Genomic DNA, 14,992 nt, shown 5'->3' on the forward strand with positions numbered 1-14,992 from the left:
GTCTCGGGGTTCCGTGCGTGCCGCGGGAACGCCCAGCATCGAAACGGTCGTAACCATTATTCGTGAGGGAGCCTCGCGAGAAGAGCAACGCAAACTCGGGGAAACGGACTTTCAGCTCGAGTTCGCCGTATAGAAAGAAAGCATTTCGCTGGAATGGGAACATTTAGAGACTGGGATCGAGTTGAACCGCCGCTTCGAAACGGCGATGTACTTTTCCAAAGAAAGCGGATGCATCCGGCGGAATTTTTACGGGAATGATACTTTTAAAAACGGAACTCTAGTCGGAAAATAGTGACCCCAAATTGAGGGCTTTTTTTAGCCCCTTTTTGGTCCCGCGATTTTGGAACTGAAATTTGTGCCAATAACGAATTTGAACTTAGATTTTCAAAATTCACGAAAAGAAAAAATCAAATGGCCAATTCAACATTGTGGACTATATATTAAAAACGCACCTACTGCACAGACATTTATATTTCTTGATTTTTTTTCTCGTGAATTTTGAAAATCTAAGTTCAAATTCGTTATTAGCAAAACCCCTGGAAATAATTGTTTAAATTATCGGAATGACATAAAAGACATTTATGAATTTTCGTTAATGAATTTGCACTTCTTTCGCCTCTCACATCTCAGAAACTAATTGTCACCTCAACTTGAAAATTTGCCGTGATTGATGCCTCATCATTTGGCACAAAATTCGGTTCCAAAATCGTGGGACCCAAAAAAGGGCTTGCTCACTCTTTAACGAAGAGTTAAATGAATATTTAGTGCCATGTAAATAAGCAACGGGACGGATAATTGACTGCCAGGGCTCTGGCTCCCCGAGTAAACAAACGAGTCGCTTTTCGGTCAGACGAAATACGCGAAACGCTAATTAATTTGTCGCCGCGCCAATAATCCGGCAATTAATCGAGCCGCTCTGCGTGCTACCGCGCAAGCATTCCGCGGTCGCCGAGAACACGGTCGTAAGTTTAATTACAATTAATTAAACTCCGACAGTATAATCGTCTGATAGATCGTACACATGATAGCTCAGTTCGAATACCTATTCACGTTCGTCTCCCATGGATCACAACGGCTCCATTTGCATGGAGAAACACTGGGAACAAGCAGCGAAGTATCGCGCTTAATGATAGGAAAGAAAGGATCTAAGAGCCGGAGGAGCGCAAAAGAAGATCCTTAACGAGCAGCAGCGTCTTCCAGTTTTTGCTTTCTCCTCCATGATTGGGTAAAAGCTGACTGACTCTGCCTTCTCGCAGAAGATAGAAGCTCCGAAGGTACTGGAAACGAATGGGGGGAATGGCTGACTGTGAAAGAAAGACGACAAGCTCCTAATTCCCCTGCTTCCGAAACGAAGCCGACGGGAAGAAAGACGCAAGGAAAAAGGCCGCAGCCGTCCATTGCATAAAACAGAAATGCTCGATGGCTCACCTTGAACGCGCGGTTGGCTTTATTTTAGCACTTGTAGGCCACATGTGCTCCAATTTCGTTATTATGCCGGCGACGTCGTGTCATTATGCCTCGGCAACACGACCGCATGCATGTACAGACTCCACGTACGCGGATTAATTAATCGCTCTATCCCGGAGACCGGAGATCCGCGGGCCCGCTATAAATTCCCATTAGTAAACATCCGAGGGCGACGCGAGAAATGCCCAGCATCAGCTTTTCAACCCAGTCGGCGCGCGGCAAATGGCCCTGCACTTGGCCAGCAACTGCGGAAGACACGCGTGTCGCGCAGCGATTCGCAGATTCGAATCGCCGACACGTATAAATTGACCGCGCGATTAGATGCCTGGCAAACCGGCGGATAAGTGGATTCGCGGATCTCCTGGTGAATGATCGTGGAATTTCCAACTCCTAGAACACCGACGCGATGCCCAGGGCCGGCCAGAATGAAAATCTCCGGGCCCATCTGCTCGATGCAATTGGATGCACAATGCAATTGGCAAGGGAACGTTACCCAACCCGAAAATTCTGATTTCGACGAGACTTCGTGCGAATGTAGAGCATATTGGATTACGCAAGGAGCAATTCCTTTTTCCTGTGGAATCAGCCCTTAAAGTTCTGGCGGTTTTTCCTCTTTTTTTATATAACTTGGTCACGCTGCGGGGTGGAAGGAACTTTGTATGTAAGAATTGCTTGGTTCCGTGCTCTATCATATGATCGAAAGAAAAAAAGGTATATAAGAAACACGAAGGAACGAGATAACTTTAAGGTCTGATCTCACCCTCTTCAGAATGAATTTCCGTGGAAAAGAATATTCCTCCTTGCACACTCCAATACAGTGGCGCACCAATAGGGGAGGCAAAGGTACCTGACATCCCCCAGTGAAAAAGGAAAAAGGAGATATAATGTAACCACTACTGACGTAATTCAAGAGCGTTGTAAAAAGAAAAGAAAACTCGATTTTATTGTTTAAATAAATTTGTGTAATAAATGTAAAATAGATTTATAAAAATATTTTTATCCATTCAACTCGGCTCACCACAAGATCAAATCCCGAGTGCGCTGCTGCTCCAATATGCTCTACATTCAGAATTTTCGGGTAATGACCTTGTGAGTAATAGAGTAGGTATCTACCTGTTGAGTAGTTTATTTGTTTCTATCAAACTTGCCGATTTCTGTGTGAATAATCGTCTTTAAAAACTGACTAGTATCTTCATGAAATTTCCCAGTTCTTGTAATGTGGATTATTACTAATATTATTATTAACGCCATTACTACCGAGACAGTAGTTTGAATATAAGTATAACAGAGATAAAGAAGGGTGTAATATGTGCAATATCCTTTACACCTAGCCTTGAAAACTAATACTAAAACGGAGACCAGAGTTGGGCAAAATTTAATCTAATTACATATCAATTACACAATTACATTTCAACCGTAATTTATAATTTCTAATTAGATTACATTTTGCCAAACTCTGACTGAGACTAAGAACTAAAGCCAAGGTACTAAAAGAACGTCAGGGTGCAATTGATTCGAAGTGAAATGGAAAGCTGAAGGTGAATTTAGTAATTCGAAGTGCGTAAATGCAACAGATGGAGTGATGGATGCTCTGTTTTATTGGAATCACTGTAAATTGATATTAAGCGAGGGGGACGTTTATCAAAATCATCCGCAGAGTTTTCCGTATAACTGACATGATCGATTCGAGTCCGCGTTTACCAGGGCTGCGATATCGATACCAGCATTGACGTGTCACGTGAACGTCATTTGCATACGCCGTGTGCATACGGGGAATTCGATGTAGCCGTATCAGACAGCCTCGTTTCATCTGATTTCCACCATTCCGGCGCGTGTAACTGCGGAAACGGATGTGCTACGTTCGCCGCGTTGTTTTCCTGATGAGCGTCGATTGAACGGGCGCTGCAGACGTGATACCCTAATGATTATAATTTCGAACTGGCGAGTGTAAAACCGTGTGGCACACAATGTACTCCCCTGCGTTCGCGGAATAATAAACTTCAACTCTGAACACCTACGAAACAAAGTACTAAGAGTTCAGACTGCTCTAAAGGTGCGTATACACGACGACACTTTTATGTCTGGATCAAGTGCCTTTTGTGTCTAGCTGGAGCTATGTAGTTGCAGTGTCTTCAGTCTAGCTCTAGCTGCAACTCCCGCGTCGATAGGTCAAATTCAGTGTCGCGGACTACTCTAGGCTGTTTCCAATCTTGCGGAATTTTTCTTGAGTGTCGTATACGCTTGATATAGACGCAAAAAGTGTCATCGCGTAGACGTACCTTTACTAGACTCCACTCTAGAGTTCAGTTCACGCGAATACCCAGCCTTCCTGCAATTAGTAAAAGTTGAAGTGTAGTTCGCTTAAATTTTGGCTAGACTTCAACTCCCACTAAGCGCAGAAGTTATTCTTCCTGAAAAGTGAGACCTGAGTAAAATAGTTTAGTAGTATAGTAAAGAGAGTTCTAACCCAAATTTGAGTTTTGCGTTCAGTACACGTTCAGAGTGGTACGATAGACGTTCAATACACGCTCAGAGTGGTGCGATAGACGTTCAATATACGTTCAAAATGGTACGATATACGTTCAATACATGTTCAGAGTGGTACTGGCGCCATAGGTGTATTGAATGTCTATCGTACCACTTTGAAACTGTATTGAACGTCTATCGTACCACTCTGAACGTGTATTGAACGCAAAACTCAAATTTAGAACTCTCTTCGCTATACTACTTAGTTTCTTGGGCCAACTACAAGATCTGTAATTCCTTTAAAGCCAGAATGTCATTCTCGAAGGGGAAAAGTAAAGAACGTTCCCTCAGACCTTTGAAAACCGTCGAAATTTAATTCGGACTCGCGGGGTGTCTTTCGAAGTCTCTGGAAGTCTTTTCAAAGCTGCTGCAACATGTGCCGCAAGAAATGTCCGACATCAGTAGGCGAGATCGAATTGCGCAACAACGCGTCCCGATAATCCGTTCCACCGACAAACTCCTTTATTCCTAGCTGCCCGCCACTCCAACCAGCCGCGAACCCGACTGGAATCACATTTCCAGCCCCCGGCGTCTTGGAATAAACGAACCAGAGGCTTGCTTGTAAAGTAACATTCAAATTCAGGAAAGTAACGAAGCCGCGGGTCCAATGGACCGAGCGCCGTCGAACCGCTGGAATATTTTGTTGCCGGGACGAGGAAGAGGGCGTGGGAAATGGAAGTTTCGAGTTCTGGCGATCTCTTGAGGACGATGGTGCCGACAGCAGCCACTGGCTTGCGGCTTTTCGAGCAACTTGATCTCAATTGCGGTTCAACGGCCGATGGGACAAACTCGAAGGAGTTGTAACTTCATGTTGCTACAACTTACGCTTCCACGGTCTTGTTTCTTCGCGAATCGCCCGAGCGAGACGCCTCGAAGTGGGTGTCGCACTTGTTCGAGAGTCCGAGCTCGCGAAAGTTAAGTTTCAGAGGAAGATGCTTGCCTGCTGAGGAAGTCTTATTGTGGTAGGGAACGGTTGGTAGTTTCTGTAAGACACTTAGGAAAGTCGGCGTGACGACAAGAAGGATATTCTACTAGGGAGTAGGGGAAACCAGGGCAAAATGATACATTGTTCAGTTTTTAACTTTTGCCATTTCTATTTCAGTTAATCACTTAATAACAAATATGCTAAAATATACTTTGGTCATTCCTCTTTAATATATTGTTTGTTTTTTTGTTTGTTTGTTTTATATCCCGCTGAAATGGAACTACGTATTCACAGTGTCGAGATAATTTCTCTGTATCAACCTGCGCCGGTCTCCCTATGTGTATACAGCGAAATTATGGAAATAATTAAGCAGCAAAATAGCGGAGCAGTATTTCAAAAGCGTCAGGTCTCAGCGTGCGTCCTTCGAATACCACGCAACGAATGAACGGGGCAGTCAAAGCACTTGAAAATCAAGTATTTTTTGCGAATTAATTACAAAGAGATGAAAGCAAGCACGGAGTTTTCCTTTTACACAATATTTATTACTATCACGTAGAGTAAAAAAATATTTTTTTTTTATATGTATCTATTTTACAAATGACGCCACACGAGGTTGATTATACACTGTTTTAGAAAAAGTGCCTTTGGCTTTGCACTGATATTGAGCTTAAAAATAAAGATACAACGGTTTCCTTGGAATATGTATCTCCTAGAACCTGTAATTTCACTCTGAACCTCGGAAAAAGTATTGAACCGAAATTATTCAAATATCAACCTTAGGAGAAAACGATTTATACGAAAAACGTCGATTTTCAGGGTACACAGATGGCTGTTTTTTATATCTCGGGAACTAGAGTTTTTACATTTTAATGTTAAGGTTTAATGCAGAAAAGAATGTATTGTGAACTTGCTGTAAAAATTCCAAGTCGATCCGAACCTCCGTTTTTTTTTGTAATCACTGCAAACCCACAGAAAATATGGTTACACATCAAACAACTGTAGCGCCGTCACATACGTGTATATATTATCCCAAAAATAATTTATACTGTTTATAGTATTGACAAACATGGCCTAAAGGTACTAGTAACAATTCGTACTCATCTCCTCGTAATTAATTCGCAAAGAAAAAGTCCTCTTAAAGTGTTTCTCGGAGCTCGTTGAATCGAGCCTTAAAGCGATCGGGGCAGGAATTCAGCAGCGTTACACTGAGTATCACTGAAATCTATTACTTCTCCAGAGTAGCCTGCCTCGCCATCGATACCAGGCTCTGTTCCAATTTTTCGCGAGCACCGGCAATCGAAGCCTCCGGAGCAACAGATGCGGCGTATAACCTGTTGCAATTTTCCTGCTTGTCCAAGCAGATGGCACTGCATCGATGCACCCTGACCCAGCGGAGATCGATGCACTCCCATTCTGAATGCGTATGCAAGTCTGCTCGGTGCTCGAGCTACTTCGAACGCAATAAACGCCGACGGAGCGTGGCGAGACACAGAATCCTACGGAGATTTCTGCGACTGCACGGGAAACGGTAACGTATCTACGATCTCGTTACACCTTCCGACGGAGGTGTGCGTTTCGTTATTAGAAGAAGGCGAAACAGAGGAATATCATCCCCCGACCTCGGAGCAGGCACGTAACCCCTCTGTTATTTATTCCACGCTGCTCTTTCATCTTTCGTTTCATTACGTTCTAAGCGCTGAGTTTTAATATAAACGGGGAGCTTCATTCGATGTGCAGTACGGTGGAATAGCAATAAGGTAGATCGTAATTACCGTGCCGTTTCTCCTCCAATTAGGCAGTCCGCTGATTTTCAGAAACGCTCGCGACATCCACTATATTCAGACGGTTAATAGGATTATTTCGGATAAAGGAAAGCTGGATGGTCGCGCCGAGAAGTTTGGAAAGTGGTGCGCGAAGTTCCAAGGAGAACGGTCCGCTTGATCCTTGCTCGGGGATAGGGGACCGGTAACTTGTCGGGGCTGCTTTTTCGATCCGGCTGAATTTGGGGATCGGTAACTCTGCTCGCCGGGAACGTTAATCCTCTTCTGTTTTCCCGTACGTCGTTTTGGGAAGCGAAAGCATCGGCGGGCCATCTAACTAGCTGGCTCTCCGCGGATGCCCGGCGAATTACCAGTGCAAGAGGGAATTCGAGCGAGAAGCAGGGCACTGAAATAGTACCCAAATATCAAGCTCCGTTGTTTCCACCTGAACTCGAAATAATTCGCCTTTATTTATGGCTGGGAAGCTCCAGCAGAAATCCAAGATGAAGTAGCAGATTTATCAAAGTATATAGCAAAGGGGACCATATTATGCTGGAAGCAGTCCAATAGTAACGCCACGTTGGGGAGTAATTAACGCGCTACGATGTAAACTAAGGCGACGCTAAGAGGGACCAAAATGGCGTCCATGGCCACCGGGAGACCATCATAGACTCTCAGGAGCCAATTTCAACGATTCGTCCTCTAAGCTGCAGATCTACGACGAGACAAAAATACCGCGTCTCACACGAGACTTTAATCTAATGAGCACTGGCGGATTTAAGAGAAAAGGCCCAGGTGGTAAACGTTCTGGGGGGCCCATTTTTCGGGGAAATAAAGCGGTAGTTTAGTAAAACCGGGCTCTGTGTAATAATACAGAAAAAAATATACTTGGGTTATATAATCGTAATTTTTTTAAGGATGGGGCCCTGGAGGGCCTTCTGAGCAGGGGCCCAGATGGCAACTGCTCATCGGCCGCCCTGTTAAATCTGCCACTGCTCGTAAGAAAATCATCTAATTAGGTATTTTATTATTTAAAACTACCTTCAGTAATGATATCATTATCAATAGACTATGCAAGTCTGCTAAGAAAGTTGAACCTCTGGTTGACTTTTTTTTCGGATCCCTATATACGTTCTAGAGCGCAATAGCTAACTTAATAGACGACCATTTACCTACTTAGTATATAAGTTATCAATAATTAATTCCAAATTATATTACTCATGTTTGTACCAAAGGGTAGTACTCTTTCGAATGTTCTTGTAAATCTTTCCTACTGCTTCATCCGTTATAATTATTCTACAAATCATATTTTGCGATCTGGTCGGTTCGTCTTCTCTTCGTTTCTCTTATTTTCCTTTCTTTACTCTTCTTGCACTAATTTTAAGCCTAGGTTAAGTTCACGTTTTAGGTTGGGTTGAAAAACACTCCTTGACTGAACCCCGCCTTTGCATTTGTCGTGTTTCTCTCTGTTTTGCTATCCGCTGTGTTTTGTTTGTTTGCTTGCAATAAAGACGTTTAATAATAATAATAAAAAAAAACGTCTCACGTAAAATCCGATCGTAGATTCGCACCTTTAGAATCCCCCGAATCAGCCGCGAAGTGAAATTTCCAAAGCCGGCGGTCTTACGTCGATAAAGCGAGCTCGCGGTCGCTATTGCTCGCCGCAATAATCGGCTTCGCGGGGCCCATTATATCACCATAGTCCACTTAACAAGGTGGAGCCCGCTGAATACCAAGCAGCGGCATTCGAGGGCGTCCAGTTTCCGTTTTACATGCGACTGGTAACCGAAGAAGGCATCCCGAAACGGTGGTGTATTAATATTGATGATGACGCGCTCGCACGAACGCTACCGGCTGCGCCTTGTAATTGAATATCATTTTTGCGCGGCCGATTTGCATGGCAAACGGCCCGCGAACGGCGCACGCTCAAAGGGATCAAACGGTCGAGGGAAAGAAGGACGACGTCGTCCCGTCGCGTGCCAGAATTCTCCCCGCTTGGAAAAGGATCGAGGCTGTTCGATTAAAACGAGACCCGTCTACGGGAACTTGGCTTCTCTCCCCACTACTTCGTTCCTCGGGTCATTCCAGGATCAGAAGTGATTGACGAGCCAATCCGACGATCGACGGGGATTGATGATGATCGCTTGAAAAGAAACTAAGAAACACCAATGCAACGCTAACACTACTAAGAACCTTGTACCCTGGTGCAAACGTGCTTCATTAATTCCTATCTTTCGCGTAAGTCTGTCCTACTGTCTCCTCGAAAAAGTTTCCTCGCTGCGCAGAGGATTTTTGCTCTCCGGAGATGTTCTCTTTATTCCCGCAGAAACGACTCTCCTACCTTGCCTTCCATCGTGCTTCTACGAATTTTTATTTTATGCGATACATTGTTCCGATCGTTTCGCGGGTTTTTAATAATGACGCGGGGAACGTCGCGTCCCGATAGCTACGGGTTTCCGCGGTGTCCATTACGCGGCGAAAGTGGTAAATAGGGAAATTTCTCTCGATTTCATGCTCGCCGTCGCGACCGTGTATCACGACCTCATTTCAAAGAGTTTTAATCGCACTGTTTAAAAGGTAAGCCGTGCAAAGTTTCCCGTTATGATTCCTTTAGAATACCCTACCCCCCTTTGTCCCTATTCCGGCCGAACCTTGACTTTTCATTTTAATTAAAAGCGGCCACGCACAAAGCGAAAGCTGCAAAGCTTTTTCTTGGATCGCAAAGGCATTCCGCGTGACTCGGAGATATGTGTAGTGCTCGAGCCTGTAAAAGAGGATCTGTGGACGCGTTGCGCGCGACGTTCAATTTACACACGTCCTCGCGTAGTTTGAGAGAAATTTAAAAAACAAAAAGGCAACTTTGCCGGAGATCCGGAGCACACACTCGAGCTAATTTCGTTTAAGAAAGATAAATAACGTAAGCTTTTGAAGATCAGAGAACACTGGGGAATCTTTAATCCTAGCCGATCCCGATGTTGTGAACTCGATGGAGTTTCTAAAATACGAAGGAATCGAGAGCTACGAAAATATCTAGCGCCATTGGTCCGCGAGGCACGTCTGACCACAGACAATCAGTCTCCCCTTGATCTCTTACGCCCGACTTTTTCCATGCTCCTCAAGTCGAAACAAAATCAAACGGTCGTTCAAGACCGATATGTCTTCCCCTCTATCGTTCCACTTCGCTATTCCATTATCCTCACGGGATTAGTTAACCTTCTACCGATTATCCAACGATATGTAACATCCGAATATTCTCGTGTTTAACGGGACATTCTACTTTGAACCGCCGAAAAATCAAACTGTTTTTAAAGATATTTTTGTCAGCATATGCAGCATGTAATGGAATAAATCTTTTTGGTATTTATTAAGCTACTTTTATAGTATACAAAAAAAATTAAAAAGAATTTTTGCAATTTGTTTTAATTGTTTTTTTACAGTGTCAATGCGGCACCTAAAAAAAAGAGGTATGTTCACGGCGTAGGTGAATGCCGAAATAGCTCGATTAACAATTCTTGTTGAAAAGTACCAAAATGGCGCCGGTTTGAAAAGAAAAGTCTCACAAAACACCCAAGGGGATGTATCCTCGGGTGTTCCATGAGAAAAATCTCGGTTATTTCTCGGCAAAAATTGTTAATTAAGCTACGGGCTATAGCGACACTCGTACAGATTAAGAATCTTTTGGAATTTTTTGTTTTGATGAACCTGAGCCGGGAAATTACCTATGTCATGAACATACCTTTGTTTTAGGTGTCATATTGACGCTGTAAAAAAAACATTAAAACAAATCAAAACAATTCTGTTTAAATTTTTGTTCGATAATATAAGAGTAGCTTAATAAATACCAAAAAGATTTATATCATTATATGTTGTATTTATCGAGAAAAAAAATCTTTACAAATAGCTTAATTTTTCGACCGATCAAAGTAGAATGACCCCTTAAACGAAGTTGGAGAAGAACGACTCGAAGCACTGAAGAAACTATTAACTGTTCAAGCTAATGAAGCACTACACCAGGCGTATCCAACAAGATCGTCAAATTAATTTCACAAAAACAAGGTCAAATATCCCACCAGTAAACTAGTTTAATATTTATATTGTCCTCCTTTTTTTAATATCATAATAAAATATATAAAAATATAACGGAAGTTTTATTACTTATTAACTACATTATACTATATTTATATGCGGCCCAGGCAAGCCAAAAGACTGGACACCCATGCACTACACTGTTCCCCGCGCCAAGGAAGCCACGTCTCATTCTTCTATTCGTGCCTCCGTCGCGGTGTAAACTTCAGCATGATCGATGCAACGCGAGACGCAAAAAGCGCGGATATCGCCTAAACTTTAGGAAGCATAATGCTCTTCGACGTGGCTCCCACGGGATCGTTGCCGCGCAGCTCGAAAAAGGACCACCGAGCCACGTTCCCCCGGGTGACAAAAGATGTTAAACCGGAGCAAGAAACGACAGGAGGAAGAATCCATCGTGGCTTCCAGCGCACATAGACGGAACCGAACTGCGGCATCGATCCCCAGCAGTGATGGATTGCCGTGAAGAACAGCGTCGTCGATTTTTTCCCCTATAGACGCAGAGGCTTCGAGCGCGCCACCCTCTGATTCATGGCCCGGAAAATTAATCTGGGGATGGTCGCAAGTGGGCATTATTAACTGGACTTATCGACCCTCTCATATCTCGCCTGTTCCCTTGCATCTGCCTTTACCATCGCGGACGATCAGGGACGCTGCGAGGCGGCGAAGCACCGCACCTTCCTCATAGGCGAATAAAAGGAAGACTGTTCAGAAACGAATCCCATTTATTCGTTTACCACCCTAGTTTCACCTAGCCCAGGTCCCTTTCAACACTTTTATTCGCACCCTGCCCCTTCTGCTCCCTCCTCTAATGAAAACGTTATCGCTACTTCAAAGGAAAATTCCATTACTCGAAACTACTTAGGTAAACTTCGTCATTCCTTTCCTCCGCTCTTTGTCCGGCAGAATCTTGGATATGCGATAGCCCCGGTATCCCCTCGCTTGCTTTATTTTCCCACGCTCCCAGCACCAGCAACCACAAGCTCGCCCTTTCGTCGGGTTCTATCCCCGGTATCGTTAAACGCCTTCGTTCCTCCATTCGAACACCTCCCCCCGCTTATTCATTGACGTAAGAAAGAGCTACGTTTTCAAATTCCGTGTCTAATTGTTCGTTCCCGCTGCCGCGAGAAAGGAATCACGCGGGGTCTCGTTAGCGTCGAACAGAAATCGAGAATTTCTTCCTTAAGTCGACAGCTCGAACGGTTCGCAAGTAACTTTCTTCCTAACGAGATTTCCTGCATTTACCGGGCTGCCATTAAATCCAAGTTACACGTTCGACATCGAGAAATCCGTCGGAAAGCGTTAAGCGGTGATATAATAAGTTTTCAAGGGAATGCTCGTTAATTGCACTTTATAAAGTACACCTACCACTTTCATCGGACACCCTCGACACTGTCTCGAAGGTTAGCCGCTAAAAGCCAAAGCTCTGCGTGAAAAACGGGGAATCTCACAAAACAGCGTTATCGAGAAAATTAAGTTTTAATAGTTTAGTCCATCGGTAAGAAAAAAAGAGAAGGTTCGATGAATTTAATTTTCCTATATAATTTTCTTCTTAAATAATTTCTTGCTTTACCTTGAAGACAGAAGCTTGTGCTTAGGCAAAGTGTGGGGACATTCCCGTATTTTGTTTCAGTGCAGAGTGGACTTTTCCTATTTTTAACCAGTATAACGAATCTTTAACGTTGTCTTACAGGGTATTTGAAGTTTATAACCCTTTCTGAGGGGACAGTTCTGTAATCCCACTTGCCACCAACAAAATATGCTATAAATCCTAAATCACGAGAAATGGACATTCCGGATTTTGTCACCTTACACTTCGTATTTACAATGAAGACTCCTGTGACAGGTGCATCGCTTTACGTGAAATGGAGACTCTTGCCAGTGCACATAATTCTTAATTCCCCGCGATTCCCTGGAAATAATCTGTAGCCATTCGATGAGCCACCCCTGCTCGGAAGGGTGGCTGTTGGGATTTCCAATTATCTCGTAAAGTGGGTGTATAACAGTGCTGGGAACAAAGAGGCTCGATATTTCACGTCGAAAAGAAAAAAGGAGGAGTTCGAGAAAGAAAATTGGTTCTGTCAAGGTGGAACGGCGGCCTTTAAATTTCTCCTCGGTTGCTGTACAGTTCTGGACGAATTTATGAAGTTCCACCGCCAGGATAGATATCGTTTACGTTCGAAATAAAATCCTGGCCCCTGAAGCGCGTGTCCCGGTTCCCAACCACTGACCTTTCCGGCGAGGCCGTCCGCTAAGGTCCCCGGGTCCCCCGAAGCTGCAGTCGCCGTATTTTATGCCAGCGGAACCGAGGGAGCCAACGTCAGAGCGCGTCTTGGTTGTTCTGTAATTTCCTCGAGGCGGAATTTTTTACGCGGAACAGCCGCGATTTGTCATACGGATGATGAGCCTCGAGGAAGAATTACGATAAGAGGATCTCGTTATTCTCCTAGCGGAGACTGCTTCCGGCCCGCCGCTCTGATAAATTTGAAATGTACCCGAGTGCAGGGGGATGATTGCTTGAAAATAATCGTCAAAGATTCCGACGAATTCAGGACCTTGCAGCAAGAGGGATGTAGCTCCATTTTTATCAACTCCGAATAATTTAGAAAAAATTGTTTATACAATTATTACTAGACGGCGGAAGTTTATGCAAGTATTATATTTATTACGATAATTACGACCTCCCTATTGTAATAAAATCGAATAAACTATATCATGGCCGCTACTATAGGGGAGACCGGGGTAAAGTGAGCCCGAAAAAGTTTGAAGTCGAATGAAATTTATTCCTTTCAATAAAAATGCGTGGAAATAGATTTGTAATATAATTTAAGCATCACTGTTGATAAATGACGAATAGCAATAATTAAAATAAACTTAGAGTATATTAAAATTCAACTTGAAAAAAATTATGCATGTGGTGTCACTTTACCCCATGTATGGGGTGAAGTGAACTCCTATCCGGGGCAAAGTGAGATGCAACAGAATAAGAACTTTAGCTAAGGATATAGGTAAATATTAACCCCTTGCGCTGGAATGACATGTTTAGCACCGCAGCTTCTGGCTTTTTTGCACCGTGGTTGTCAAAAACCGTGACAGATTTTTCATTTCTTTGGGTTCGTTTCTGTTCCACCACGCCGCGTGGTTTTCTAGCCAGCTGACAGGTTAGGATATTGCGCGCATCACTTGCGCATCGGTTCTTAGCAGCCATTTGCAGCTCAGTTTACCCCGAGGTTCACTTTACCCCGGTCTCCCCTACTCGAACTAAGTTCTGTATATGCTAGAAATAAATAAACATAACGTTTTTTGAAATAAAAAATATATTTTGAAGATCCGCTAATAACGAAACATATTTCTATCAAAGTTTCACTTGTTTAGTCCTTTTCTATAAAAATGCATATTTGCATAATCATCCGCAGTCTAATTATTGCCTACTTTGACTTAGCATTAAAAAGATAACACTAATTGAAAAATATATATTTTCGCGTAATAAGAATTATTTTTTAAGTAAAAAAAGAAACTTAAATTCACGAGACGGAGCTAAAATCTCAAGTACCAACGTTTGCTGTGGTTGAAAAGAAACTCCTAAAAATTTTCACTCCTAACACTTGCATCACTTTACAACTTTCGAGCCTTCAGACCGCGTATCAATGCCAAGCGAGGAATCTCGATCACCCATAAGGTTTTATTAACACCGAGCGCGGACCAGCGGAAGCGGGCTTAGCGTTAACGCTTTGGCTTAACGCTTAATAAACAGAGAGGAGAGTGATCAAGATGTTTCAGGAGCCGGCGAGGTAAGTGCTTCCTGCCGTTGTTTATGGAAACACAGGCCGCAGCTGAAAATCCACCGATCGTATATACCTCGTCGAGGATCCATTCTTTTTCCGGCGTTTTATAGCCACCGGGAATAAAACCTTTTATACGTTTCGCGCGACAACGTCTGCGCGCCTCGAACTCGATTAAGGGTGGCGAAACGCAGCCCGGGGAAATACGACGGGGCAGCAATAAAAGTCAATTCTCCCACGTGTCCTGGACGATAACGCGTCCTTAACACAAATATGAAGGCGATATTTCGCCACCTAAACGTTTGCCTTCCAGGCCCTCGCGTGATCCACGCTAATGGAGCTGGAACGCGGCTCGTGGAAATTTTACCGTGGCAGTTCTCCTCCGACAATCTCCATCGGTTCAGTCGTTTCTATTCCGCGGAGGAAGGAATAGAAACAGAGCAGAC

At 43.7% G+C, this 14,992-nt stretch overlaps 1 protein-coding gene across 6 annotated transcripts in view; it reads right to left on the bottom strand.

Moving 5' to 3' along the window:
* Positions 1-14,992, bottom strand: part of Dh31-r (Diuretic hormone 31 Receptor) — a 163,236-nt gene that overhangs the window by 113,409 nt on the left and 34,835 nt on the right. The gene's annotated exons all lie outside the window — the stretch shown is intronic.

The sequence above is a fragment of the Andrena cerasifolii genome, chromosome 6 (assembly GCF_050908995.1).
Source record: "Andrena cerasifolii isolate SP2316 chromosome 6, iyAndCera1_principal, whole genome shotgun sequence".
Classification (NCBI taxonomy): domain Eukaryota; kingdom Metazoa; phylum Arthropoda; class Insecta; order Hymenoptera; family Andrenidae; genus Andrena; species Andrena cerasifolii.